Raw genomic sequence first — 26,974 nt, 5'->3', positions numbered from 1 at the left:
TTTTCTAAACACTGAGAAAGCCTTCCTCCTCAGATCCCCCTGGGCCATCGCTTCCCCCTTAGGGGCCAATGCCGGGTAGCGGAGGACCCTATTCCCGAGGATGCCGTAGCAGCAGAGAAATTTATGAGCAGAGGTGCATGGATGTGGGGTGTTTGTCTATCTCTGCAGGAAACAGGCAGACCCTGTAGATTCCCCGGGTGGGTGGCGGATAATACATACGGAGGGCAGATGCGGATGAAAAATGCTCGTGAGTGACAGGCAGGAGATAGATCTCCAGGGCCAGGTGACGGGACCATAAATTTCCGGGCGTGAACCTGGAGCGGCTGGTGGCGTTGCCACGGACATTGGATACATTTGTCATTTCTGCGGTCCCCGCCATGCCCCCCACAGCGCCCTTCCCTTTCTGTTTGTCGTGGGTTCCTATTTCTTCCAGCAGAGGCTCGGGTGTTGACTGGCCTTGGGTGCCGCCCGTGCAGGGGACTGGAGGCCCTGATGGGGAAGGGCTTTGGCTGTTATCCATCCCAGCACCCGCTGTATATCTGGGGAGATTGAGGGTGGGCTGTGGTCTGAAGTCACATAGTGAGTGGGGGTGGAGGGGGGGTACAGGGCTTCTGTACCTGTGTGGTGGTTCCAGGCTTACCAGGCAGGCAGGCAGGCAGGCAGGCAGGCACAGCCTCCACTGCTAGGGACACCTACTCCCTGTGCACCCCCCACCCCTGTGCACCCCATGCCAGTCGGTGGCCCTGGAGGGGAGCAGGAAGTGGGGTGGAGCTATGGACACTCAGCTGTCCTGCCTGTCCCTTACCCTCCACCCCACCGGTCCAAGTCTGGCTGGTTGAGACCTGGCTTTGCTCTGAGACCAGCTCTGAGACCTGGGGGAGGGGGCTGGTAAGAGGGACCATCCTGGGACCCAGTGGCCTTATGGGGGCAGGAACCAAGACTCCTGTCCATTCAAGCTGGAAGAGTCCCTGAAGGTTTATTCAGCAAACATATTGAGGACCTACTGTGTGCTCTGCCTGGAGCCTTGAGACAAGACCGTGACAAGGCTGTGACATTGGCGGAGCTGGAGTCTGGGGTGGGGGGACACAGATAATGAATGGGACCACACAGATATATACATACAGGCCCATCTTCCAGAAGGGTCTAGCATCAGCTCAAGGTCACACAGCAACAAGGTGATGGTGGAGCATGACTAGAGTCCTCCTGGGAGGGAGCCAGGACCCGGTGCTGGCTTCCTCCAGGCTGGCCTCAGGCTTGGAGACAAAGCAAGAACTTATGCCCAGGGCAGCAGGGGCCTAGTAGGGTTGACAGCTTTTTCAGGGTCAAAAATGAGCCACAGCTTGGCTCCCTGCTCTGGGGGACAAGAAGCAGTGGGGAGACTGAGTCACAGAGGCTGGCCCAGCATCTGAGCACTGGGGCCAAGGCCACAGGAAGGCCTTTCACGGGCAGCCCCCACTCCACCCCGCTGCCCCTGGGGCTGTTCGCGTGGTGCTATGTCTGACTCAGTCCCCTCCGGACGCCTCCCTTCCTGTCCGACAATGAGCCTTAGTTCCTCAGGGTTTCCCTCCTCCGTAAGCTGGTGGCCAGCTCCTCCTGGGAGCGGGGGGGACTGCTCTGCCCAGGCTTGGGGGCTCCCCAGGATGGGTCGTGGCAGCCCCTAGAGGGCGGGCAGCATTTGGATGACCCAGAAGGACAGGGCAGGTGTCTAGGCTCAGAGGCCTCCCGGGGAGCGGTGAGTGGTGCTGGGAGCTGGGCCTCACCCACTGGGCAGAGACCCTGCAAACCCGCTCGAGGCCCCTCCCTCCGCTGGCTCTGGGGATGGGCTCCCCATCCGTAATGCCTCCGCATCCCCAAACAAGGCTGAGCAGTAGAGAGAGACCACTCTGAGCACCCATGTGAAAGGTGAAGGAGGGGAGGGGCAGAGCCTGGGACCAGCCATCAGTGTGGACCCGTGGCACTCCACAGTGCCTCTGAACCCTTCTGTTTAACAGATGGGGAGACCGAGGGCCAGACAGAGCAGCAGGCCGGCGTCAGCATCGCCTGCGCCATGCCTCCTGCTCCACCTTGGGGAGAGCAGAGGTCTTTCCACAGCTTGCCTGCCTCACAGACGGGGCCACCGAGGCCCTGCCCACAGCTCTACACACAGTAGACTGGCAAATGGGCCGCATACCCACCCCCCTTAGGATCCCCCCAGATGCTCACCTCTCTGCTGTCTGTCCCTCGGTGGCTTCTGTAAAATGGCATTTCGGAAGCCCTGGGCCTTGAGAGCTATCCATGGCACTGCAGTTGGGCACAGTGTGACAGGAGGCCCAGGCCGGCCCCAGGCACGTGCAAGGAGGCCAGCCAGGTCCTGTGGGAGCCCTCCCGGGAGGCGGGAGCCCTAGAAGACTAGTGGCAGCCCAGAGGCTCCCTCCTGCTTACCGACAGATTCTGGTTTTATTTCCAGCAGGATCCAACTGAGGCACCTCCTTGTCATTAGCTCCCTTTGGTTTAGAAAACACCAAGATGGAAAGGCAGGCCGCCACGTGGTGCTCCACGCTCAAGCCTGAGGACGGCTCTCTGGGGGGAGAGCCTCGTCTAGGCGGGGGGTTCCTGGGATCCTGACGGCACACGGTCTGCGCTGTGGGGAGAAGGCTGTGCTCCACGGCCTGGGGGCAGCAGGCAGGCCATGCTATACCTGTCTTGTGCTGTAAAGACAGAGCCCCAAGGAGCGACTGGGCAGGTGTTGGCCCAGCACCCTGGACACCCAGCTCTCTGCTCCTCCCTGAAGGCCACGTCTACCATCCCATTCCTCCACAACCGACCTGGAAGCCTGAAGGGCCGTGGACCCCCTGGATATGTCTCCTGAGCCTGCTCTGGGTCTCTTATCCCTCCTGTGTGTGTGAGGGGGTATCCCTGCCTCTTATAGCCCTATGGAAGCTTCTGGAAGGGTCTGGCTGCAGATCAGCGGGTGGCTAAGCCTTGGTGCTTTCATCTGTCCAATGAAGCCTAAAGCACAACTGTGTCCTCAGATGTGGTGCCTGGGCATGGAGTTGGGGGGCTGGGGTACCATGGGCCCTGGTCAGGAGGCCAGGGTTATGGGTGCATTTCTTTCCCTCCCTGAGTCTCATGTCTCTCTGTAGTGGGAGGGAAGACTAGGGTAGGTGGCCTGCTGTGGTTGAGTCTGAATGGACACAAGTTCTGTAGAAGACAGAGCTGCTGCTCGTGGTGTCCCCAGGGCTTCCGTTTTGTCGAGTGAGGCTCAGCTCTGCAATCCTGGCTTCCCTCGGGAGTCCCCACTTGGCCCTTGTGTCCCTCTGTCCACTGCCATGCAGAGGTGGGATGGAGGGTGCTGGGGAAATGCCAGCAAATGCCAAAGCTCTGGGTATCAGCGAGCCTGGTGTGTTGGAGGAAGTGTGGCCGACCACCAGGAGCAAGAGGCCAGTAGGACAGGTCACGGTGCCCAGTCTGGGAGGGTGGCAGAGGTCTTGGGAAGAGCTGGGTCTCATTCTTTTTGCCTTGAGGAGCTTTCTGGGGAGTCTGAGCAGTAAGCCACGACGATGGCTTGTATGTGTAAAGGATCCCTCTGTCTGGGGGCGAAGGCAGGACTCTTAGGGCTATGAGCGGGAATGAGCCACGCAGCTGGGAGCCTCTGCCGATATCTGGGGGAGCTGGGGTAGCCCAAATCAGGCTGATGATGCTGGCGGTGGAGCAACACAGGGGCAGGATGCTTCTGTTTTGACATTGCCTAAAAAATCAGAGCTGCGCTCCTATAGAGAAAAATATTCTGTAAAGCGAACTGTTGTTCTCACATTTATATCCGTTATGAAATGAGGCACGCGTTGTGCAGAGAACAGGATTGTGTAAAGCAACTCCTGTGGCCCCTTTGACATCCATTAGCATTTCAGAGATGTCTTTCTGGGGGAGATGAACCCCGCCCCTCCCCGACACGATGAGTATGAAGTCCAGATCAGTATGTGGTGCCGGGTGGAGGTGGTGCCCAGGGAATCTTCTTTGCAGCCGGGGCGAGCTTCCTTTTGGAGACGCACTCCTCAGATCTGAGTTTGCGAGTGATCGTGTGTGTGTGTGTGTGTGTGTGTGTGTGTGTGTGTGTGTGTTGGGGCGTGCGCTCTGTGTGCACGTGTGCACACACTCACACACGTTTGTGCATTCACACCCTCCTGGGAGAGCTTCCCCCTCCCCCTCCTGGAGACAGGAGTATGCAGGGGCCGTGGCCTGACGAAGGGCACCTTCCCATCTGAGTCCCCAGTCTGACGGCTGAGATTCTGTGAAATGAATTTGTCTGCTTTTTTTATTTTTTTGCAAATTCAGTAGAGCAGACTGAGGGTATAACATGAAGGGTGCATGTGGGGCTCCTGGGGCTCCCAAAGACCCCCACCCCCTTGGACTGCCCGTGCCCCTGGGCCTGGGCGAGGAGGGCAGGCCAGACACAGGCCTCGGAGGCGTCTGCCGTCTGACAGACGCAGGCTTATTTTGGTGTCCTCATTATGCTGTCCCCACAGAGCAAGAACATGCTAGGACTGAAAGAATGTGATTCGCCAGAGACAGCTTTTTAGAAAAACAACTCACCAGAAACCCAGTGTTGCCACCGGCCTTAATCCACACGAGTCAGGGCTGAAGCGGGCAGCTGTGCCTGGATCGCAGACACCCACGCTCCAACAGACACAAATGCACACACAGACACTCACTGCCACAGGGTCACATTCACACACAGCCTCGCACTGGGACACACCCATGTGGCCTCTCCCACACGCCCATGTGCACACGCTTGTATGCATGCGCCTTGCATGCTCCCGTCTTTCACTCGGGCACAGGTGTGCCCAGGGACTCTAAAGTGACATGTAGACCTCACGCCCAAACACCTGGACGAACCTGCAGCTATCAGCACATGCTTGGATGTTCCTGAGGACACGTCCTGCCATATGGACTTGTGCAGTGGAATGTGCTGCTTGCGTGTGCCCTGGGAGGGCTCTCACATGACACGTGCCCAGGTGTGGACACGCTGTGTATACCGACACGCAGGGATGTGCTTCTCTCTGGTGGGATTGGGAGAAGGGCTGCTGTGGACGGGAGCTTCTCTCCGGCTTGGGTGGGTCTCAATTGTGGGTTCACTTTCACTGTGCCAGGTGTTGCACAGAGCCTGGGACCAAGGCTCACATATCATACTGTGCCCTTGTGGGGTCCTTGGGATGCCAAGGGGAGGAGGGCCTCTCGGGCTGACAGGTGGTAGGTGTACAGGCAGGGGGCCTGGCTGTCCTGGCGGGGAGCATGGCATCCACAGAGGGCCCCAGGGCCTCTTGTGTTTACCGTGGTAGAAGGTGGTGGGTTGGGGATGGGGTGGGAGTGGGGGAAAGCCCAGATCCTCGGAGGCAACTGTCACCCTGGTCACACAGCCACAGGGTGGCAGGATCCAATTCAGGCCATTTCCAGCTCCCACCCTCCTCTGAAGAGAAATGTCTGGAAATTCTGAATTCAGGAAGAAAACCCCCTTTGGGTGATAGGAGATGGGGGGTGTGGGTACTTGGTGGATAGAATGAAGATGGGCAGTGCTTCAAAATCAGAGCCTTAGGGCTACTCCAGCTGTGTTCTTCCAAAAGAGGGGGCAGGCTGGGAGGGGCAGGGACCCAACCCCAGGTGCTCTGCCCCAGCTGTCTGGCTTCCTCAGCTCTCCGCCTGGCACCGCTCGGCACCTATGGCCTCTGTCCGACCCGCTGGCCCCAACCCCCACCTCAGAGGAGCTCTCGGAACCACAGGACCTCAAGTCCCCTGGGCTGGGAGGATTCCCATGCCATGCTGTCTTGTATCCTGGGGGGCTGCCCCAGCATCCCTGGGGTCCTAACACAGCCAGAGAGGGAGGTGCTGTGTGCCCATTCCATAGACGAACACATCAAGGCACAAGCAGATGACTTGGTCCAGGCTCACCAGAGCCCAGATCTGCCCATCACAGACACCCCTACAAGCCAGCCCTCCGCCCATTTTACAGATGGGTGAGCTGAGCCTTCCTGCGGGGGGAGAATGAGTCACTGGCCACGGACAACCCGGAGCTGGCTCTGGCCTCCGATGTAGAGGAACTGGGGCCTGCCCTGGGCCAGGGGCCAAGGGCCAAGGGAAGGGCTTGTGAGGCCCAGGCTGCTCCATCTCTATTCCTGCTTCCCTGGGGTTCTTTGTCTGACAGGGTCAGCAGGAGTCAGGGAGCGAGGTAGCCATGGAATGGGGCTGTGGCCAAGGGAAATGACCCATAGGGAAATGACCCATAGGTCGTGTTTGGAGTGAAATCCTAATGACAGGGTGGCAGAGGCTGATGGCCTTGGGGGCTGGTATGTTATTCTGGTGGTCACGAAGGCAGTGGCAAGCAGAGGCCATGAGGCGTGCATGCAAAGTGCACTGGCACGCGTATCCTTCCTTCTTCGGCAGCTTGATTCCGAGGGAGCGAGCGTTCACACACCGAGACATTGCAGCGTGCCTGCCTGTGACATCGGCACGCACCTGCCGGAGGGTGCTCTTCCGTGGTTCCCATGTACTGATGGTGTCACACGACATGGCGACAAGCTAGTCTGAGAGCGTGCCCATCCCCCCAGAGGTCCCCATCTGGCCCCCAGCACTGATCCGTGGCTCTCTGTCGAGATGCAGCTTTTCTGGACGTTTCCCATCAGTAGCATCCTACAGCATGTGGTCTTTTGCACGTGGCTCCTTTCACTCAGCATGTTTTCCAGGTTTGCGCATCCCATAGCACGATAGTACCTTGTAGGCTTTCGTTGCTGACTAGGATTCCATTTTTCTCTATACCGAGTTTTATTTATCTGTGCACCTATTATGGGCATTTGGATGGGGTGCAGTTTGGGGCTCATATGGATAACACTGCTTTCTTTGATGGAGAGTCTTTGTGTAGATGGGTGTTTTTATTTCTTGGGTGGATCCCTGCATTAGAACTTCCCCGTTGTATGGTAAGTTTATACTTAAATTGTTAACAAACCACCAACTGATTTTCCAAAGTGGCTGGACCACCTTCCGTTCCCACAGTGGGGTATGCGGGGCTCCGGGCTGCTCGGCACTCCTGAGACACTCGCCCTAGTCTTGCCGTTGTAGAGACTCAGGTGGAGCGTGTCCCACTATGCTTTCAGGTCCTGTCTCGTCTCCCTAATGATCAATAAAGTTGAACGTTTTTTTCATGCCCTCTTTAGGCATTCATATTACTTTTCGGATAAAATTTCTATTGAAATGTTTTGCCCATCCTAATGGGTTTATGTGTCTTATTGAGTTTCAAAACTGTTCAAAATTATTGAGAGGATTCTTTATACATTTGGGATACAAGCCCTTTGTTGGAAATACGACTTGCGAATACCTTATTCCCAGTCTGTAGCTCATCTTTCAGTATTTTAAATGTGGCTTTTAGGGCACAGAAGTTTTTATTTATAGTAGAGTCTGGTTTTGTCTGTTTTTTTCCTTTATTGTGTTTCTTCTATATTTTTGGTGTTTAAGAATTCTTTGCTTAATCCAAGGTCACAAAGCTTTTCCTCTATTTTTTTTTCTACGAGTTTTAGTCTTAGTTCTTGCATTTGTGAATGCTTAGTTCTTTATTTTTAAGTGAATATTTGGGCACAGTGTATAAAGATCTAAGTTCAGTTTTTGGAGTCCGGACCTAACTGTCCTTCTACAATTTTTTTGAGAACTTACCTTCTCTGCCTGAAGTTTTCTGGGGACCATACGGGTAAGGGTTTGTTTGTGGGCTGTCACTTCTACTCCACTGATGGACATGTCTGTTCTTATACCTGAACCCTACTATCTTGTTGAAATTTATAACATTTGAGTGTAAGTCTTCCAAATTTGTTTTTCTTGAAAATTTGTTTTGGCTATTCTAATCCCTTTGCATGTCTCTCTCTCTCTCTCTTTTTAGAGATAGAGAGAACATGTGTGCACAGGTGCATGCGTGAGCGGGAGGTGGGAGGGAAGGGGCAGAGGGAGAGAAATTCTTAAGCAGACTGCCCACTGGGGAGCCCAACACGGAGCTCCATCTCAAGACCTTGAGATCACGACCTGAGCTGTAACCAAGAGTTGGATGCTTGGAACCGACTGTACCATCCAGGTGCCTCAGCTGGTGAATTTCCTAGACAATTTAGAAGATTTAGAAATTTAGAAAAAAAAAGTCTGCTGGGATTTTGATGGGCTTGTATTTACTTTATAGATCATTGTGGGACTATTAAGCATTCCAATCCATGAACATGGAATGTCTCCATGAATTTAGATCTTTATTTTCTCTTAGCAATTTTTTATTTTCTGTGTGCAAGTCTTGCTAATTAAATTTCTATTGTTAAATTCATTCATAAATATCTTTTGATGCTATTGTGAATGGAATAATTTTCTTAATTTCATTTTCAGATTGTTTGTTGCTAGTACTTAGGAATAAAATTGAGTTTGGTATATTGATCTTTTATCTGATGATCTTGCTAAATTTAATTATTAACTAGTTCCAGAAGACTTTTTGTGGACTCCTTAGATTTTCTACATACAGGATCATGTCATCTGCAAATAGAGTTTTATATCTTCCCTTTCAAACTAGATTCCTTTCATTGTGTTTTTTTTTTTTGTTGTTGTTGTTGTTGTTTTCTTTCTACACTTAGTGAAGCCTCCAGAATAATGCTGAAAGGTTGAAAGGCAGAGGAGCTTTGTTGCTGGCCCTACAGGGAAAGCGTTCAGTCTTTTAATGTCAAGTATGATGTTAGCCATGGTTTTCATAGATGGTCTTTTGGTTTGAGGAGATCCCCTGGGCTCCTGGTTTGTTATGCATTTTTATCATGATTGGGTGTTGAGTTTGGTCAGATGGTTTGGTTTTATTCTGCATCTATGACATGATCCTGTGGCTCTTGTCTTTTTGTCTATTACTGTGGTATACGACTAGTTGATTTTCAGATGCCAACCCCGAACCCAGCCTTGCATTCCTGGGATAGGTGCCACCTATATAATCCTCTTTATGTGTTGCTGGATTTGGTTTCCTAGTAGTTTGTGGAGGATTTTTGTACCTGTGTTCCTCAGGGATGTTGGTCTTTTATTTTCTTATGATGTTTTTGACTGGTTTTGCTATCAGGGGAAAAAAATACTGATCTCATAGAATGAGTACGGGAGATATTCTCCTTCTTTTCTGAAAGAGTTTGTGAAGTTTCTGTATTATTTCTTTAAATATTTGACAGAATTTACCACTAAAGCCATCTGGGCCTGAGCTTTTCTCTGTGGGGTATTTTAAATTCTTCATTTAAAATATGGCATAAATCTATTCAGATTTTCTTGCAACAGTTTTGATAATTTGTGTCTTTCTAGGAATATGTATACTTCATCTAAATTGTCTAATTCATTGGCATCAAGTTGTTCATAGTATTCCCTTATATTCCTTTTAATTTCTGTAGGATTTGTAATGATGTTTCCTCTTTCATAACTGATTTTGGTAACTTGTGTCTTCTTTTTTTTCTTGGTCAGTCTAGCAAGGTTTGTCATTTTTATGGATCTTCTAAAATAACCGAATTTTAGTTTCATTGATTTCATTGATTTAGTCTATTTTCTTCTGTTTTTTATTCCTTCAATCTCAGCTCTGATCTTTATTATTTTATTTATTTAATTTGTTTGGGTCCAGTTTGCTTTTCTAATTTCTTAAGGTTAGGACTCAGGTTATTGAGATTTTTCTTCTTTTCCAATATACATTGAAAGCTATGAATTTCAAATGAAGCCTTACTTTTAACTGCATCTCATAGATTGATATATTCTGGTTTATTTTCATTTAATTAAAGACATTTTCTTATTTCCTTTGTGATTTCTTTGGACTCAGGGATTATTTAAAATTCTGTTGTTTACTTTCCAAATATTTGAGGGATTTCTCACAATTTATTTCCTTTGTTGATTTCTTTTCAGTTCCATTGTGATTGGAGACTATACTTTCTACAATTTTATTCATTTTAAATTTATTCAGGTTCATCTTATAACCTGGCACATGTCTGCCCCAGAGAATATATCATGAGTGTTTGAAAGGAATGTGTGCTCTGCTGGATGGAATTATTCTATAAATGTCAGTTTGGTCAAGTTGGTGATAGTGTTGTTCTTCTACATCTTTACATGATTTCTGTCTAGTTCTGTCAGTTATTGAGAATGGAGTATTGAAATCTCCAACTATTGTTGAATTGCCTGTTTCTTTTAATTCTGTTGATTTTTGCTTACTGTATTTTGAGGCTCTTTTGTTGCTGGCATATTCACATTTAATGGTTATGTCCTCCTGAGATACGGACCTGTTTATCATCATGAATGTCACTTTTTGCCTTTGGTAATCTTTCTTTTCTTTTCTTTTGATAGAAAGGGTAGGGAGGGGCAGAGAGAGAGATAGAGAGAGAGAATCTTAAGCAGACTCCAATCCCAGTATACAGCCCGACACAGGGCTCGATCTAACAACCCTGAGATCATGACCTGAGCTGAAATCAAGATTTGGATGCTTGATCAACTGAGCCACCCAGGTGCCCCAGGCTTTGGTAATGATTGTTAAAGTTTATTTTGTCTGATATTAAGGTTCCCACTCCAGCTCTGTCATGGTTACTGTTTGCATATATTTTCCCATCCTTTTGCTTTCAATATTGTTGAACCTAAAGCATAACACTTTTAGATAATTTGTATTTGGATCTTGTTGTTTTAACCCAGTCCAACAATCTCTGACTCTTGATTGGGCTGTTTCATCCATACACATTTCAAGTATTTTGTATTTGATGTAGTTACATTTTTCATACTTATTTTCTACATATGTCTTCTTTTCCCCCTTCTCTTTCTCCTTTGCTGCCTTCTTTTTGTGTTAAATATTTTTAGTGTACTATATTAATTCCTCTGTTAATTTTTTATATTATATTGCTTTAAGTTATTTTCTTAGTGGCTGCCCTGGGGATTATAATATGCATCTTAACTCATTGCAAATGATTTCAGTTTAACACTAATTTAATTATGGTGAAACATGGAAACTGTTCCAATACAGTCCCATTGTCTCTTTGTCCTTATGCTATTATCATATGTATTCCATTAATATATGCTAAGAGCCCAACAACATACTGTTATGATTATTGCTTACTGTAATCATGTTTTTATTTTTATATTTTATTTCTTTATTTTAAAAAAGATTTATTTATTTTAGAGAGAGAGAGAGAGAGAGAAGAGCTAGGGGAGAGGGAGAATTTCAAGCAGACTCCATGCTGAGTGTGAAGCCCAACACGGGGCTCGATCCCAGGAGCCTAAGATCATGACCTGAGCCAAAATCGAGTCAGAAGCTGAGCCAACTGAGCCACCCAGGTGCAACTAATCTTGTATTTTTAAAAGAAGTTAAGGAAAGGAAAAAAGTACCCTTATGTACTCTTTTTTTTTTTAATTTTGCTTAAGTAATTTCTATGTCCAATGTGAGACTTGAACTCACAACCCCAAGATCAAGAGCCACATGCTCTTCCATCTGAACCAGCCAGGCACCCCTTATAGACTCTTATGTCTGCCCATGCATTTACTGTTTCTGGTGGTCTTCCTTTCTCTCTGTGGATTTGAATTACATCAGGCATTGTTTTGTTTTAGCCTACAGACTTCCTTTGTTATTTCTTATGAAGCAGGTCTGCCAGCACCACCTTCCCTCAGTCTTTGTCTATCCATATCTTTAGTTTGCCTTCCTGTTTCTTTCATGGGATGTGGAGTTCTTGACTGACATTTCTTCTTTTGGCACTTGGAAAATGCTGTTCCACTGCTTTCTCCCCTCCATAACTTCAAATGAGAAGTCAGCCATCAATCATACTGTCTTCACCCTGCACAGGATGGACCACTTTCCCCCATTTTCTCTTTCTCTTTCAGCTGTTTGATGAACCATCTAAATGTGGAGGTTTTGTTTTCATCCTCCTTGAGGTTGATCTTGTATTTGTTAGGTTAATGTTTTTCATCAAATTTGGGAAGTTTTCAGCCATTATTTCTTCAGATATTTTTCCTGCCTCTCTCTCTCTCCTCTTCTGGGATTTCTACCACATGGATGTTGGTGTCCCTGGTGTCCTACATGTATACAGGCTTGGTTTGTTTTTCTTCCCTATTTTTTCTCTCTGTCTTTAGATCGAGTAATTCCATTTGATCTGCTTCAGATTCACTGTCATTCTTCTACCATCTCTCACAAAGTTCCCACTTCAGCTATCATACTATGGAATTCCAGAAGTTCCATTGTCTGAATCATCTCTCTCTTCGAGGTTCTCTATTTTTGAGTCATTGTCATCATACTTTCTTTCCTTAAACAGAATTCTAAGAGGTCTTTTTTAAAAACAGATTTATGATCACTGCCTTGAAGTCTTTATCTGCTATATACAACATCTTGTGATATTCATGGACAATTTGTATTGACTTTTAAAATTCTGAATAGGAGTTACCCTTTCCTGTTTCTCTGCATGTCTTGCAATTAGGGGTTGAAAATGGACATTGTGGATAATATTTTATAGCAGCTCTAGGTTCTGATCTCCCCCTTCCCTGACTCAAAAGTTGGTATTTTGCTGGGTTTTCTTTCAAAATGTTGAAATCTATTTTCCATTAGTGTTTCTGTTTTGTCCCCCTCTCTTTTTTAAATCCCTGCTTTTATATTTAATTCTGGCTTCCTGAGGATCGTCTCTGTGTCTACTTAGCTTAGTGATCAGTCAGTGATTGGTCAGAGGTTGTGCACAAACACCCGGCACCTATCAGGCTTCCACTATGTGCTGATGAATCTGCATGTGGGTTTAAGAGCACATTTAAGAACCAAGCAGTTTTCAAGCCTGCCTGATATTTACTTTCTACAAGAACCTCTTGTGCCTCCTCTGTGTATGTCTGTAGGCTCTCAGCAAGCCAAGTAAACGTGAATTTCTTGGACTGTCTCTGCTCTCTCCTCTGCATGTGTGCTACCCATCAGCTGGGTGCACTTGGAGAGCTTATAGAGCATTGCTACGACTGTCACATTTCATGTCTTTCTCTGTCAGATTTCCAGCTAATCCACTGGTCTATTGCTGCCCGAGCCAGGATCACAGCCTCTGCCTGGTAGAGTCTCTGGCTTTTCCCATTCACTTGCGCTGAGATTGCCACTTATTACGGACACCACTGCTGCTGACCGTGAGTTTGTGTCTTCTGCTCTGAATCAAATCAGCCTCTGGCAGTGAAGCTTCTAGTTTTCATGGCCTGGCCTGCCCTATGCCACCCTGTTATGATGATGCACCAGCTGAGCTGGGAGTGGGGAGATGGGAGCAGTTTCAGGCAAGAACACCACCTTTACTCTGTCTTATTCAAAGCTCAGTAGTTTTTCATGCGTAAATGCCTTTGGTCGGTTTCTTAGATGTTGAAAATGTTATTTTAAATCATTTTGACTAGTTTTATGGTTTTGGTGACCTTTTTACTATAGCATGCCACAAGCCCTACCCCATGGTATTATCTTCTGAAAACAAAACTCTAGAAAACTGAGCATATACAGCTCCATAAATTATCACAAAATGAAATCTAAGGACCATCTAGGTCAAGAAATGAGACATTGCCTGTATCTCACAAGCCCCTCAGCTACTTTTGTTATTACCACTCTTCTTTCCTCTTCAAAGGGAAACACTTTCCTGATTTTTAATTCTACAGATTAGTTTTTCCTGTTTCTATGCTTTTTATGAATGGAACCACACCATATGTGTTCTTTTGAAGCTGGCTCCTTTTGTTCAACAAAATATATATGAGGTCCCTAAATGTTGGTGCTTTAGACATAATTCATGTTCAGTGTTCTATAGTATCCCACCCTTTTTTTTTTTTTTTTTTTTTTTTTTTTTTTTACCATTGATGGACATTTGGGTTGCTTCCAGTCTTCAGTACTTGTGGATAGGACTGTTGTATACATTCTTGTACTTGTCTTTTGTGGAACAGATACCTAGCAGTGGGGTTTTAGGTTTGTTCCTATGTTGGATTTTAGTAGTTGCTGCCAAACAGTTTTCAAAAGTGTGCCTCACCTTTTAGTGGCAGTTCAGCACTGGTTGTCCCACATCCTTGCCAACACTTGATATTTGTCTGTCCTTTTAATTTTAGCCCTACTGGTGAGCACCTTTTCATAAGTAGATTAGCCACCTAAATATTCTCTTTTATAATGTATCTGTTCAAAACCTTTACCCATTTTTTTTCCTAAGAGGTCTTGATCTTATATGTTTATAGAAAGTCTTAATATCTCTCTAAACACTTCTACTCTCGATTGTGTAGATTGTAAATATCTTCTCTTATTCTGTATCTTGGCTTTTTTACTTTTCTGGCTATATCTTTAAAAGAGAAGATCTTGATTTTATTGAAGTCCAAGTCATCCTTCATGATTAGTGCTTTTCTGTTGGCTTATAACAAAATGTTTTCTCATCTCAGGTTCTTGAAGATGCTTTTCTGTGCCATCTTCTAAAAGCTTTATTGTTTTACATTTGATAGACTTGTGGTCCAGTTGGCATTAATTTTTTACCTATGGTGTGAGGTAGGGATCAAGTTTCAGTTCTTTCCATATATTAATCCAGTTGATCTTACATCTTTTATTAAAAATGCCATCAATTTTTTATGGCATTATTTATTTAAACCTAATCTTGTTTTATTTTTAGGTTAGTGTGCAGTCAGATCCCACGTGCTCTTTACCCAGTTCCCCACAGTGATACCATCTTGCAAAAGTGTCGTGCAGTGTGGCAACTAGGATAAGGACAGGGAGACAGTCCAGACCCAACATTTCCATTGGCAGAAGTTCCCTTTTGTTGCTCTTTATGGCCACACTCATCTCCTTCCCCTCAGCCCCATCTCTGAGCCTCATAACCACTACCTTGTTCTCCATTTCTGAAATTCTGTCTTTTCAAATATGTTATATATGGAATCATACCATATATAAATTGGGGATTGGATCTTTTTTCAGCACAATTCCCTGGAAATTTATCCAGCTGTTGTTTTTTATCAATAGTCCATTCCTTTTCTGATTGAGTAATAATATTTTTTTTACCTCAGCCTCTCTACATGGCACACTGTATATAGTATGTATGCATGTGAGTGATTTCAGGGCTCCACAGCATCCGATTCCAGTCATATAATGCGTCGGGGGGTGAGAGTATAGATGGACAAGTGTAGGGGGGCCACGTAGGGAAAAACACAGATTCCCAGCTCAGTCCCTACAGCTATGGTTGCTAAGGAACCATGCATATATTTCTGGGTGTCTGGTGCAATTGATATAGCCAGTTGTGCCTTTTGCCCTGGGATCTGCTGTGGTCTAGTCTCTGCAGGCCCTAGTCGCACCTTTGCTGGTGGTGGAACCCAGTGTGCCATAGACCCTTGAGGAGCCATGGGATTAGTGGCCAGGAAAAAATGTATCTTGTTCCTCTATTTTAGTCATTTTGTTGGATCCCCTAGCCATATCGTCCATTTGCCAGTTTTCTTGGTGGGGCCCAATCCAAAGCCTCTGTTCATATGCCTGTTACAGGGAGAGAGTCTGAGGCTCCTGACCAGGTTCACATGGTCATGAAGCAGGGTCAATAGGGGCTGCAGGCTTTGATGGTGCCTTCATGCCTTTAGTGCCTCCAAGGGATCTAGAGTTGGGGGTGGGGGGGAAGAGCTCTTCCCAAGCAAACAGGGATCGGAGTCATAGCCAGTAATGGAACAGGTACTCCCAGAGCTCTTTAAGTACCTGGCATACTGGAAAAGTCATGGGTCAGGATTTGGGGACCTGGGTTCTAGCCCTGGCCCATAACTGGCACATTGTATGCTTGCTGCATTCTTCGTATACCCATAAATGGCCAGGTGGATGGGTGAGGTGGTGAGTGTGTAGATGGGTGGATAAAATGGATGATGAGTGGGTGGATGGACGGATGGATGGTAGAAGGGTGAATGGGTGGATGGATGAATAGATACGTGAATGACTGAAAGCTGGATGCTCAGATGATGGTGGCAAAGATGGTGGACAGATGTGCCTACAGGGATTGGAATGTGTCAGTGTAGATAGAGGCTTGGAAGAAATGGGAGCAAGAAGACCCAGCTCAAGAGATTAATGTTATCAAATGGCAGATAGAGACACTAAGACCCAGAGAAGTGGCTTGCCCAAGCTTGTGGAGCCTAGTCGGAGATCTGAGGCTCAAACCCCTCTCTGCTAGAGGACAAATTCACATTTCCTTCCTCCAGTCACCCCCAAAGAGGCAGGATGGAGACCAGGGGCCAGGTCACCTCATTTGGAAGCTGTCAGTGGTCCTGGCAGACAGGTCACATCCAGCCCTCCCAGGCCAATGCAGAGGAGCAAGGTTCTGGGGTCCAAGGTCTCATCCATGGCTGCCGCTAACTGCTCTGTACCTCAGGTGAGCTACTCCTAGAAGCAAACATTTATTCAGCCCTTGCCCTGTGCCTGGCTCTGTGGGTAAGACTCCATGGTCCCCAACACCAGAGGATTTATAGCTCCCTTCCTTGGGTTTCTCTCTGTAAAGGGAGAAGTTTGGGATTCATACATCTGCAGGTTGCACTGGGCTGGGATTCCCAGCTCCCCAGGCCTCGTCCACCCTGGCTCTGTGTCCATAAGTTGGCTGCTGGTGCAGGTTTTCCATGGGCCTTGGTGGGCAGTGAGAGCTGAGAGTGTTATGGGAATCCATGTGGACAACAGCCTCCCCGGGTGGCTTCTTGGTCCCGCACCCAGGCTGCCTCTGAAGGCTGGGCCAGGGAGCCCGGCAAATGTTTAACTTTGAAAAATGGACCTTCACAGCTCATTAGGCCTCAGCGGCGCGGCCCGGCGCCTCGGGCGGCTGGGGAAGAGGGAGATGCCACGGCATGAAATCACTGAAGTATTTAAAGGCCAATTCTGCATTCCTGACCAGTAACGTCCGCTTGCCGAGCCCAGAAACACTGGGCCTCAGGATGGGCTGGTGCATGGGTGCCGAGGGCAGCCAGGACGGCTGGGTGGCTGGCGGGGATGGTGCTGGCACCAGCGGCTCCTGTCATCCCCCACTGCATGGGTGACCCAGTCCCAGGTCAGACCCTCCTGGTGTCTCCCATTTCCCGGCTCTGTGACCTTGGATAAGTCTTGGCTGATGCTAGGCCTCAGTTTCCCCACCTGCACTGGAAGATAGGGTGGAAGTGGAAGCTGCCCGTGAGGGGCAGGCAGAGGTACTGTAACCTCCTGAGGGTGTGGGAGCCTTTCTCATGGAGGCAGAGGGGCTCCCCTTCCCCCATGCTGTAGTTCTCTGATTCCCAGAGCCTGTCACTGGGGCCTGGAGAGCTCTGTCCAGCCCACCTGGTTAAGACTGGGCTCTCAGAAGCCCCTGATAGCACCATCTGTGGCTGCTGTGCTGATCCGGGCTGAGGTCCTTCCCTCTGCCTCACGTCCACTCACTGTCCATCCTGGGGTGGTGCTTCCCTCTCCTCAGATGGGCTGGAGGGCCCTGTGGCATGGAGGCAGGGGAGGGGATGGTGCTGGGGAGGGTTGTGGGTTGGGGTGTGTCTGAGTGCAGCTGAGGAGGAGGCAGCCCAGAAACAGTGGAGCAGATCAGCGGTGGCCACGGCCATCATGGTCCAGATGGGGGAGGTTGCATTGCATGAGCTTCCCCTCATTGTGTGCTGGATGCAGAGCACATGCCAGCCTGCAGCTAGCTGGAGGGCAGGACTCCACGGGGCAGAGGAGTTTCCCAGACTCTTGAGACCCTCCTCCCCCACCCCCACCTCCACCCCTCACCCTCCCCAGCTCTGGAACTTTCTGAGGGCTCAGCGACCTTGCACCAGTTAACTCCTTTGTCTGAGCTTCTGTCTCTTTAATTGGACATGGGAGAAGCTTCTTGAATCCCTATTCTGGAGTAGTGGGATTGAAGGAGAGTAAAAGTAGGCATCCTTCCTTCCCAGGCTCTGAAGGGGATGGCGGTCCAGCCTGTGTGTGTGTGTGTGCACAGCCCATGCGCACCCATGTGGACATCTCAGCAGTGGCCCTGGCTCCATAGGAGCGCAGATAGGTGTGCCCACATGCATCCCCCCCACCCGTCCCCATGGCAACCCCAGGCGCAGAGCAGGTGTCTGGGAGACCCGAATCAGTGCTGACAGGTGGGGCCCACGTGACAAGCTCCCCAGAGGCAGCCGAGCCAATCAGGGCCCCTGGGCTGAGGCTTCAGGAAGAAGTGAAGGGGCTTCCCGATTCCCAGCCAGGAGCCCCGTTGGCAGTTTTGTCCCGCTTTGGGGAAAGGGAAACTGAGGCCAGCTTTGGCGGTAAGGACCTGGCTGGCCCAGGCAGCCGTGGGCCCTGCCCCCGTCCCCTCTGGAGGGAGTGGGATCGCCCACACCCACCTCCGGCTCCCACCCTTGGAACTCCCTCATCTTAAGGCCGAGTTCTGCCTCTGCCAAGCGGCTTCCCTGCTTCCTTTGCCATTTGGCTAATTGTCCAAGACCTTTGCTGCAGGAGCAGGCGGCGGGCTCCGCTCCTCCCCTTCTGCCCTGAAGTCATCGGCTCAGCTGGCAGGGTTCCCATGGCAACAGTGGTGCCGTCACAAAGGGCCTGGAGGATGGAGGGGGGTGGGCCAGGCCCGTGGAGGGGATTCCTGGCTTCTCCGTCACCCATAGGCATGAGCTCTGCCCCTGGAAGTGGGTCCCAAGCATTATCCTGCTGCCTGGAGGTGGAAAACCACCCCCCCAACCCCCTTCCTCCTGCACAGGTGCACCTGCCTGCCTGGAGGCAGGGACTCTTGCAAGAATGATGCCTCGTCACCGCCCCTGGCCATCCCAGCTGCTCTTTGGCAAGCTTAGATCGGCTTTGAGGGCAGCTGGCCACACACCTGACCCACTGGGGTCCCTTGATGCCACCCTAGTGGCTGACCCTGCAGGGCTGGAGGCGTTGGAAACTGCTCTTGAGTTTCTTGGGCTCATTGGACCTGGCCTAAGAATCATTCCTGGAAAAAAACAAACCCTTTCTGCCAGACTCTTGTCTCCCTGACCCCAGCCGTCAACGAGCCAGGGTGTGGCTGCTACCCGAGGCGTGACCACGCAGTGCTTCGGCCACCTGCTCCCCACAAGAAAGTACAGCACTGTAGAAGCCCTTGTGGGTCTGTGTCCCTTCCTTCTCAATCTGCGCCATGACACATTATAGATCCTCGTTGTCATGAAGGCCATCAGAGTCCTGTACACCCACTTGGTCTGCACAAGGAGGGACTGGCCCCCTGACTTTAGAACCCACTGCCCAGCCAGGCCAGGCCTGTGATGAGTCTGCTCTTGCTCAGTGGATCCAGTCAGATTCTTCTGCTGACTCCAGTGCCCGAAACCTTTGCTGCCTCCAGGCCTGTGAACCCTGAGAGGCTCTGGTCCAAAGGGAGGGGGACCCACCGGCTCTGTCCAGACCCCTCCCAAAGCTGGCCCACATTGCCACCCCCAGAACACAGGTGAGGCTGCAGACAATCCTAGGATGGCTGCTGCTCATGCCCCCTCCTCCCCTGCTGGGGGCTGTCCGGGGCTGTTAGGGGAGCATGCAGGACAGAGACCAGCCCCAGCCTCTCCAAGCTTCCACTACCCTTCCACAAGCTGGAACAAAGGATGGAGATGGGCCTGGGGGTGTGGGGTGTGTGGGGTTTGAGTGCCTGTCCTGGCTGCCTTCCCCCTGGCCTTGGGGTCTACGGGGCTGTTTTCTCATCTATCAGAAGGGTTCACAGTGTGAGGACAGTTGGCTCTGGAACACATTTGTGAAAATCAGTATCTGCTGAATTTTTTTTTTTTTTTTAGATTTTATTTATTCATTCATGAGAGACACAGAGGGAAAGGCAGAGACACAGGCAGAGAGAGAAGCAGGCTCCCTGCAGGGAGCCCGATGGGAGACTCCATCCCAGGACGCCAAGATCCTGCCCTGAGCCCAAGGTGGACACTCAACCACTGAGCCAGCCAGGTGCCCTAGTATCTGCCAAATTTGAAATATTTCCCCTGTGACTTCAAGCCTTTTCAGGGGTGTCCTCCAGCCATACCCATTCTTCTGGGAATATGTACGACATGTGCCACCTTCAGCATACTCACTTGTGGATCTGGGAACAGGGGCACCAGGGGCAACCCATGGGCCTCCCCTGCCAGGCACCACATCCCATGGGGAAGCAGCCTGCCTAACACGGGCTGGTGAGCAGGGTGAGAAGTGGGGAGCGCAGCAAATTATTCCCCGCACCTCAGTTCTGCCCCCTATAGAAGGAGTCTAAAGACAGGCCTCCCCTCCTAGGTCAGGGTGGTGGTAAGTGAGAAATAAGGCGTGGGGGGTAGTCAGGGCCTCCTAGGCAGTCATCACCCTCAGTGCTAGCCTGGAGGTCAGCTTGGAGGTGGAGGGAAGAGACAGGCACCCAGGCTGGGTGGACGTGGGCTGGGGTCTAGGCTTCCTGCAAGCACCTGCTCCAGGCTTTCCTTGAGGTTTTGTATCCATCTCCGTACCTCCTTCTGTTGTGCCTGCAATGCAATATCTCACCAAAGTTTTAGCCAATTTAGAGTCCGAGGGGACTTCAGCCTCATTTCAGCAAACAAGCAAATTCCAAACCTCATTTTCCTGTTTCTAATAAGCACGTATCAAATTTACGGTGCTTACATCCCCCTCGTGAGGCGAATGCCTTCTGGGGATTCCTGCCTCTGTTTGCCGCAATTTCTCTTCCCTGCTTGCCCCCCCGGGCTCCCTCTGGCTTTGCTCCGCAGATCTGCGTGCACGTTGGTTGTCAGTCCTTGGGAGGAAGGCTGGAGCCTGGGGCGAGGGTCCGGTGGCCATCCTGAGCTGCAGTGGCTGGTCAGCATAAACACAGACTTTTTATTGGCCAGCATTTAAATATATATAATAGTCTATTATTGTTTTTTTGATTTTGAAAGCCGTCTCTGTATTTCTCCCCCGAAGGGGGTATGGAGATGCTGCAAGGTGCAGAAAGAAGCCGTGGGTCTGCCAGAGTGTGGAGCACATTGCCACCTTAGAGAATTTCCTTCTGGTCTTTTTTTCTTTTGAGACGAATGTTTGTTATGGAGTTGGTGTCCATCACCCCTTAAAAAAAAAAAACAGGGACGCCTGGGGGGCTCAGTGGTTGAGTGTCTGCCTCTGGCTCAGGGTGTGATCCTGGGGTCCTGGGATCAAGTCCTGCATTGGGCTCCCTGCAGGGAGCCTGCTTCTCCCTCTGCCTGTGTCTCTGCCTCTCTCTGTGTCTCTCTCATAAGTAAATAAATAAAATCTTTAAAAAACAAAACAAAACAAAAAACCCCCAAATGTGTAAGAAATTGAAATGTAGGCTACATACAGAAAAGTTGCCAAACTGCAGGTTACCACCGAGCGCATTTCCCACAAGGTCTAGCCGGCACCCAAGTCCAGAGCGGAACAGCTGGCGCCCCCTCCTCATGCCTCTCGGGGCCAGCGCCCTCCCGGGCTTCACAGCATTGTTCTGTCCATGTCTGCACACGTGCGTACACAGAGCCGTGTGTTACATGGTCTGTCTGGCTTCTCGTGCTGAATGGTTTGCTGGTGAGGCTCACTCTCCCGGTGGTTGGATGTGGCGTGCTGCGTCTTCACCACTGTGTAGTATTCCTGGGCACAGAGACCCCCCCTCTGGGAAGAAGCAGCTATTCTCCTGCTGCTGCTGCTGGACACCTGGGCAGCAGGTGACTGGTGACTTTGGGCTGCCCTGGATGGTGCTGCTACAAGAACCTCCCTGACCGTATGAGGGGAGTGGATATGTGTTTGGATCTCTGTCTGGGAACACACTTGTCAGATCCGATTGTTTACTGATCCTGAGCGACTTCCAAGTTGCAAAATATTCATCAGCATTACCAAAATGACGGTGCAGTATTCGGTAAGGGTGTGCAACAATAGATGTAGTCATTCTCCTGCTATTGAGCACGTCGACTGCTTCCCCCTCCACCTTTTTTTTTTTTTCTTTTCTACATTAAGTGACTATGGAAATCTTTGGCTAGACATTTTTTTTTCCCTCTTTGGGGTTATTTTCTTACAATCGTTTCTTAGGAGGAAGCCTATTGGCTCAAGGGCATGGGCTTGGCTTTCCTCCCACGGCCCGGTGATTGTTTTTACAATTGTGAGATGTAACTCACAGTAAGTACAGGAGAATACAGAAACACCGTATATGAGGAATAGACGGGATCATCATTGAGTGGATGCTGTGTGACCACGGTCAGCCCCCGGGAGCCCCTGCCCCCAGAGCTCCTCCCTGATCACAGCCCTGTTTTCATTCCCTAGCAAGGCAGCCAGCATCCCCAGGCGATTTATGCTGGGTTGGCATGTTTTTGACGTTTATATACATAGAACCATTGCAAACATTGTATTTTCTACGACGATAGTCGACATTACTTGGGGAGGATTTATCCAGCATCAGGAGGTGGGGCTCCTTCATCTTCGTTGCCGTAGAGTGTTCTGCTCCACACCTGGATCGGGGCCGTTCCCTGGTTGGGGCTGTGATGAACCTCTCCGGGTCCCTTCTGCTGCGCGTGTGCCAGCGTGGAAGGTTTACACCTGGGGAATGGATCACCACTGTCGGGGTGTGCGGCTTCCTACCACCCAGTGCGGCGGTGAAACGTTGTGCCCCAGTGCAGAGGACGAGAGTCACACCTTCGCTAACACAAGGTGTCGCCAGGCTTTTGAAGCTTCTCCACCTTCATGAATGTGGTTTGGTTTTTTCTGGCTTTGGATGTCCTCATTTGTGAAAATGCCATTTTAAGACCTCCCCCCATTTTGTTTTTGGGGTGTCTGTATTTTCTTCATTAATTTGTAGGCATTCATAGATTCCGAGTGAGATAGCAGTCTCTCCAAGTAGAAGGAAGATATCCACCTTGTAACATTTGTGGCTTGTGGTTTTATTCTTTGTAGAGTATATTTTTAAGAGCAGAAACTCTTCATTTGTATGTTGTAGTATTTATCAGTACATTCTTGTGTGGCTGAATAGGAAGAAGTCCTTGCCTGCCTCCAGGTCATCAATAAATGTTTCTGTGTCTTCTGAAATATATAGTTCTTATTTTCCATTTAGGTCTGTGATCAACCTGGGATTGAGTTTGTGTGTGGTGTGAGGTTGGGGTTCAAAGTTCACTTTTCTCCCACACACAATTTAATTTATTGGCATCTCCTCCTTTCCATACTCTGCCTCCTTTGTCATATCAAGGGCTAATTCCTAGGTCATTTTCTGAGTTTTCTGCTTTGATCCTTGGGTTCATTTGTCCAATCTTGTACCAAGATCACACTATCTCAATCACTGCAGCTGCATAATAAATTATAATTATCTGATAGAGTGAAACCCCGACTCAACAGAGTTATTTACGGCTATAACTCCAAGAATCAGCTTGTGAAGTTCCATGCAAAGAAAAAAAATCTTCTGGGATTTTGATTGCAATTGCAGTGAATCTATAGATCAATTTGCAGTGTTGACTTTTTAATAAATGTTTATTTTCTACTTACTGCAGATGTATACAAATCCAGTCCATGTTTGTGTATGGATTTTATCTCCAGCGCTCTAAGCAAGCTCTCTTATCCATTACTGTATTTATACATTCTTTGGGATTTTTTTTATGTACACAATTATAGCACCTGTGAATAGCTACAGTGTTGTTTCTTTGTTTTGTTTCTAAAGTGTATCATTTTAATTTCTTTTTCCTGTCTTACTATAATGGACAAGACCACTAGTAGCCTGTTGAACAGAAGTGTTGGTAGCAGTGTTGGTCGCAGGCATCCTTGTGGTGGTCTTGATCCCAAAGGAAAAGTTCTAGTTTTCCATTTGGCAAGTTGTCTGCTGCAAGCTGTGCTCATTTTAAAAGCTTCCAATCTGTTTTGCCAGGTGACTCCAAAAGATTTGTTTCACCATAACCTTACCAGCACTGGGTATTATCTTTAGAGATTTTTTTTGGGGGGGAGGGGGTGGATGTTGCGTTCGTTTTTAGATCATTATTTCTTTGATGAGCCTAAATGGTATCTCACTGTATCTTTTTTTAAATGTGGATTTTCCTGATTATACAAGAGGTAGAACATTGTCCCACATACTCATCAACCACCTGTGTTTTGTCCTATGTGTCTGTTCCTCTCTCCATTTGTTGATACATTGTTGGTGTTTCCCTAACGAATTTGAATGAGTCCTTTACATAATGAAGATAGGTGTCATTTCCCTGTCACATTTGCTACAAATAAGTTCCCCTGTATGTTATATATCTTTTAATTCTTGTTATTTTTTATCTTCCTCTTCCTTATTTTTATATGGTCAAATCGGCCTCTTTTCTTTTACAATTTATTCTATTCCTCCCGAGCTTGGAAAGCTTGTCTCCCTCCTGAGAACTGATAAGTATTGAATTCTGTTTTCATCTAGCCTTTTTTATGGCTTAATATTTCATATTTAACTGTTTACTCCATCTGGAATTTGTGAGGCTGTGGGGTGTGAAGCTAGGAGTTAATTGCTCCTCACAGCTTACCAGGGGAAGGGGCCTCATTTGCACTTCCAAGTCTCAGGGCTCCGGCTTCCCCACATCTAGGCTGAGTGGAAAGAGATTATAGGGAGGAGGGAAGTAGCATTGTGTGCAGCCAGCACTGAGACTGTGGAGCTGTAATTACCATCGGACGGTCCTGTTAGCTGCCTCTGCCTGACTTTAAGTCCAACGCAGAGAGCTGTTAGCCCAGCTGAGGAATATCCTAGGGCAAATCTCTTAATGTAATTGGGACTCAGTTTCCTCATCTGCAAAGTAGGAGTCAGACTGGGAGTATATGTGTCAGGGTGCATCCTGCACAAAGCAAGAGTTCGGGCAGACCCGGTACGGATCCTGGCTCATCTGTGTGACCTTGGGCAAGTGACGTCACTTCTAACTCTGAGTCTCAGTTTCTCCATCTGGAAACCAAGAATGATAACACTGTAGTTCCTCCCTGGTGGGGCTTTGGGAACGTGTGCATGGTCCTTAGTCCTCCAGCAGCCAGGCCCTGCATGGTTATTGTCTTTGCTGGTGTGATCATTATTCAGGAGAAGGTGGCGAGGAGGTTTCCCGTCTGGTCTCTGGCTAGGACCCTGGCCTGGCCGTGATGGCATGTAGGGCCCCCTCTTCTCCCAGCTCTGAGGGCGTGGGGGGCATGCAGCTGTGGGGGGATGGGCACATGGAGCCCAGGCCCTCGCTTCCTGACCAAGACAGAAGGACTGGCATTGGCCTGCAGACCTCAGTCACACTCACACACTGTGCCCGCCATACACACTGTCACGCATACACATAGCCACATGCACGTATCACAGACACAGATATACAAACGCCTACACAGAAACACACAACTAGACGCACCACCACAGTCATGTATAGACTCAAGGATCAGGAACACATACACTCTCATGCACAGTCAGCACCGAGGAGCAGAGACTGCACACATGGGCACATGCACATACACACATGCATGTGCACACACACACACATGTGTGCACGTGCACACACACACTAATACACAGCACCGAGGAGCAGAGACACTAGGCCCAGCACATGTAAGCACACACACACGTGTGCACATGTGCACATGCACGTACACATTTGCGTGCACACACACACACACACTCATCTGACTGGCAGAGCTGCGTGCCAGGCCACATGGTTTTCAGCTCTCCCACCTGCCCCCACCATGCCTGAGCCTCGTCCCTGCAGACCAGGGCCCCTCCCCAGGCAGCACCCCCAGCCTGAGTTGCTTCCAAACCTGTCAGCCCTCACCTGCTGCGTTGCATGGTCATGGCCAGGCTCCTAGTCTCTGGAGCATCAGTGTTTGAGGTGCTCCTGCTGGCCCCCACCCCCCTGGCCCCTCCTCCCCTCTGGGCAATCACTTTGACAGGGGTGGGAACCTGGGGCAGAGCAAGGACACAGAGCCTGTGGGGAGAGGCCTGTGAGCCTTATGCACCTCGAGGGTAGTGAGAGCCTATCTAGCTCCCTCCAAGTGGGTCAGCACACGCTCAGTGGTGTCACCCAGGCCTGGGACCCACATGGGACCTACTCCATGTGCCTGACCGACCACCCAGAGCCTTGCAAGGGCAGGCAGAGGAGGGGTCCATTAGCTTCCATCAAGACCCTTGACACATAGCTAACCCTGACCACCCCCGCAACCCCCACCCTCAGTGGGAAGAGGGGGGAGGCAGAGATTGGGAGGAGTGGAGCAAGGTCATTGGGGGGGCAGAAGTAAGCTCAGAACCTGATGTGGGGCACCCATGTCCCCCGACTGTCCTGGGAAGGCAGCTGGGAAGGGGTCTGCTTGGGATTCTGAGCAAGATCCCAATAGACCTGGGGGCACCCTTTGGCCTGCCTGTCTAGCCTTCGCCACTTGCTCTGTGGTTTTCCCCTGAGTTGGGGGACTCTTCCCCCCTCCCAACCCCCGCCCCTATTCTACCTCCATGGGTCCACTGAGACCTGCTGGAGTTCGAGTTCCTGGCCCAAGTACGAGCAGCCCTGCCTAGCTCATCAGGTTGTTTGGGAGGTAACATTGGATTTGAATCACCAATGGTAAGGATCCAGCAGTGGGTAGATCTGGGAGGAAGCCTAAGCAAGAGGATACCTGTGCAAAGGTCCTGAGTTGGCCATACGTTGGGAGAGGAGGAGGGATGTGTTAGAGAATGGAAAGGCAGAAGAGTGGTCAAAGGACAGAGCCTGGAGGAGTGAATGGTACAGCCTGAGGTTGGCAGGTGGTGTGGGGGCCCCCAGCAGAGCCCCAGAGCACCCAGCAGCACTCCCATTTCCCAGGTGGGGTCCTGGCTCCTTAGTCAGGAGGCCAGGCTAGGTAGTCAGGAAAGTCACCCTGAGGTCAAGAATCTTCCTGCTCCCTGGGGTCTCCCCTACCCAGGCTTGGTGGGTAGTGGGTGACGGATGGGTGGAGACTCAGGGGACCCCGCGGGTGGGGCAGGCACAGCTGTGGGGAGGCCGAGCTGCTGGCATCAGCAGGAGCCCCTCCTCCTTACCTCGCTAAACAATCATTGCACAAAATATGCAAATGGTATAATTACTGTTATTTGTTTTGCTGATATAAGTGTTTGAAATGCAA

General features: G+C 49.5%; 1 protein-coding gene across 5 annotated transcripts in view; it reads left to right on the top strand.

Annotated features, from left to right (window-relative positions):
* The window catches only part of ELFN1 (extracellular leucine rich repeat and fibronectin type III domain containing 1), a 68,464-nt gene that overhangs the window by 6,482 nt on the left and 35,008 nt on the right, over window positions 1-26,974 (top strand). The window contains exon 1 of one of the 5 annotated variants that reach the window (XM_041747154.1): window positions 13,028-13,113. The exons of the other annotated variants lie outside the window; for them this stretch is intronic. The gene's annotated coding sequence lies outside the window, so the exon portion shown is untranslated. Of the gene's footprint in view, window positions 1-13,027; window positions 13,114-26,974 lie in introns of those variants that run through there. 5 annotated transcript variants of the gene reach the window in all.

This window comes from Vulpes lagopus, chromosome 3 (assembly GCF_018345385.1).
Source record: "Vulpes lagopus strain Blue_001 chromosome 3, ASM1834538v1, whole genome shotgun sequence".
NCBI lineage: Eukaryota > Metazoa > Chordata > Mammalia > Carnivora > Canidae > Vulpes > Vulpes lagopus.
The sequence above is the reverse complement of the archived record's forward strand: the minus strand, read 5'-3'. Positions and strand labels throughout refer to the sequence as shown.